We start from the raw sequence: 3,517 nt of genomic DNA on the forward strand, positions 1-3,517 counted from the left end.
GTAGAGATGCTCGCTGTTAATTCTTAGCTCCCAGCATGCTCGGGTTCAAACTTCGAATGTCGTCAGAGGCAACATGTACGTAGAACGCCACTCTTCAGCTATTGTCGAATGATATTTTTGTGAGAAAAAGACCAAAATGTTAAAGAATTACAAAGGACTTCTGAGAGTTGACAGGTACCTCAAAATCGATTTATACGATTGCCTGGGAAGAGCCAAGATTATGGAGAAAAATTTAGAAGACATGATCAAGCACAACATTCCTTCCCCTCCTCCAATATTCAAGCCATGTCCACCTAAACCTCATATATCCTCTAGTGCTACTGTAGATGTATTTAAGAATCAGGAGCAATTCACAAAACGTGCATCCCTAGATCACTCAGATACTACTTCAGTTGACAATTGGAGGAATAAAGGCACTCGAGATCATGTTTTTATTGATGATTCGTCTGACGAAAATTCACCAGTAGAACCACCTCCAAAAAATACTCTTAGTACAGAAATCAAAGAAGATCGTTCAAACGATGATGATGCTCCATGCTCATCGCGAGGCCCTTATAATCGAATATACAACAGTGAAACATATTTTGATGACATATCCAATACCAATAACCGAGATTGAATTGGTTCAGGACTTTCGAAGGATAACGATCCAATTGACAAAAACCTAGAAGAGGAAATTATTGAAGCTTCCGAAGAAGACCGACGCAAGTCAGGTGAAAGTGAGGTTAATACGAATGAGGTTTTACTACAGAGTTCAGGTCCGAATCAAGGGTCAAATCAGCGTCAAATTGTTTCTATAGAAAATCAAGAGAATATTCAACCAGCAAAATTTCGATGTTTCAATCTTAAACAGAATGTAAAAGCGAAATATTTTTGATCGTACCCTGGTATTTCCTATCGAAATTCTAATCCTTATGACAGCAGAAAATCGTGGTTATTGGTTAATGGTAACAAGCTCGGTACAGTGCAATTTGAAAACAAAACCTACCTCATTTCAAATACATGCCCATATGATGTAATTGTCCAAATATTACTAGCTACTGCGATGGATGACTGTTTCTATCAGAAAAATTTGGAAAATTCTCAAAATCCAACGCTGCAATTTGTACTAGAATTGAAAAAGTGTGGATTAGGAAAAAATTCATCAAAGGAGATGTACAGAAAAAGAGCAGAAATTTTTATGTCAGAATTTAGCGGAGCAGTGGCGCTTGAAACTCGAAATAGAGTTTTGAATTATTCGTTGAATTGCTGGAGTAATGTTTGTGCAGTGTGGAATGCCTACCTAGAGTCTGAGCCTAGCGCATTACGTTATTCGTCTTGTGATACATGTGAGCAAAGGGTGTCACATGTGCCTTCACTGGGCGTTAATCACAAGATCCTTGCTAGAAAAAAATTTGGAGCTCTAGAAGAAGCTTTGGAATACCATCAAAGATTATACAAAGTAAAGTGCCAACAAGATCAGTGTCCTGGCTCATTTATAGTTGATTTGGTTTTTAATTTCCACATCTTTATTGAATTGGACATTCATCCTGAATTAACCTGTAAAGCTTCCTTACGGTGCAAGTTGAGAGATTTTCCGACAAATCTCAATTTCGATGGAGTTTCATACAGGTAATTGCAAATAAAGATTTTTTATACCAGCGATGACAAATTCAAATATCGATGTTTCTATGAGCGATGATATTTTATTTTTTTTAAGATTAGGGTTTCTGTACAGTCTATAAAAACACTTTCTGTAATTTTTCACATTCCATTGTTTTTATTTTCTTAATATCCTTCAACATATTAATGAAATGTAGTCATTTAAAAAGAGACTACTACTGAAATAGAGATAATGTGGGCATATTTAAATTTAAGTCGTTTTCCTTTTTACATGGAATGACCCATATCTAGTATATCTAGTCGTGGGCTGTATATGTACGTAATTATTATATGTGTCATAATTTGTTGTAACTTCATGAATGACGAGATACTAGTCTAGTCGTTTGCAAAGTTACAATTTCTTGATATAAGGTACATTTTCAAAGTAGCAATTTGTTATAAAGAAATAACATTTTACAAAGTAGGAATTTGTTTAAAACAATAAGTTAACATTTTAATAAAAAAATTCATTTACTTTTGCAAAGTAGTAATTTGTTTAAAACAATAAGGTAAGATTTCAATTAAAAAATTTATTTACTTTTACTAAGTAACAATTTGTTTTAAACAGATAATATATATATCGTCGTTTAAAGTACAAAACCGCGTATCGTCATTCTGCAAAACTGCGTAACTGATATTTGCTGCCAAGAATTGGATTTGCTCACACATGCTCTTGGCTCAATCCTTATCCATTCATTTGCTTAGGTTTTATGCATACGACCCATTGTTCGGACTCACTATAGATAGGGTCTTTGCTTAACCACTAGATGTTGGAAATAGTTCTAAAATATGGATATACCTAATTAGTGGGGTACGGTTTAGTTATTTGTACAACGATTTTGAGTTGCTGTCTAAGCTTTATTTAAAAAAAATTACTATATCTGTGCACTAATTTATTAATAATTTCGGTTCAAAATATAGTATTTTTTTTTTGCAAATTTCCTTCTTCGGCAACACAAAAAGGAGAATTCTACTTAGTGAGGGTTATTTATAAATAATCCATTTGCGAAAAATCTAAATTTTTCCTATTTTTATACAGTTTCCCTGGGGTTTGTGGGGGATGAAGGAGGACGGGTGACTTTTCATAAAGCGCAGTCCATCGTCTTTCGTTTAAGGGGGGTTTGGCGGGCCACGCCCCCACCCCCTCCGCCCACCGCCACAAAATTGTTGTACAAATAACTAAACATTTTCCAATTTGAAGTTTCAGGAGATTGTACTTTAAAAAAGTTTCAAAGTTTACGTAAGTTATACGAAGACGACGTTGTTCCGACTTTTTATTCCAAATTTTCTCCTGTGGCGCTGTTTTCGTTTTTTTTTTTATATAAAAGCATACTTTATAACATATGCCAGCGGCGCTTTTTTCTTTTTTTTTATATAAAAGCATACTTTAATATATATACATACCTGCGGCGATTTTTAAGTTTTTATATAAAACGATAGTTTACTATACAGCTAATGAAAATTTGGAATAAAACATCGCGGGATTTTTTATTCCAAATTGTTGCTTGCGGCGCTTTTTCTTTTTCATATAAAACGATATATTTAAACAAATATAATGTGCAGAAGAATTTTTTGTTACAAATCATACATCAAATTAAAGATATTTTTGTGCTCTTTCTGATAATAATATTTGTTAACATAGTTAATTACATATATTTTTACGAAAAACCTACATTTTTATAAACAATTGCCATAATTAGGTTTTTGTACTTTTCCTCAAAATATGTATACATTATATACATAAATATATATCGAATGAAAGGTGCTTCAATCATTTTTCCAACTGTGTGCATAGTTTTAAAATCGGTTCAATAGTTTTCGAAATATAAGCTTTTAAAAATGTTGAACGTTTAGTCCACTTAGCGCCACCCCTGAT

The sequence above is a fragment of the Rhagoletis pomonella genome, unplaced genomic scaffold, assembly GCF_013731165.1.
Source record: "Rhagoletis pomonella isolate Grant_MI unplaced genomic scaffold, Rhpom_1.0 Rhpom_scaffold_00003, whole genome shotgun sequence".
Classification (NCBI taxonomy): Eukaryota; Metazoa; Arthropoda; class Insecta; order Diptera; family Tephritidae; genus Rhagoletis; species Rhagoletis pomonella.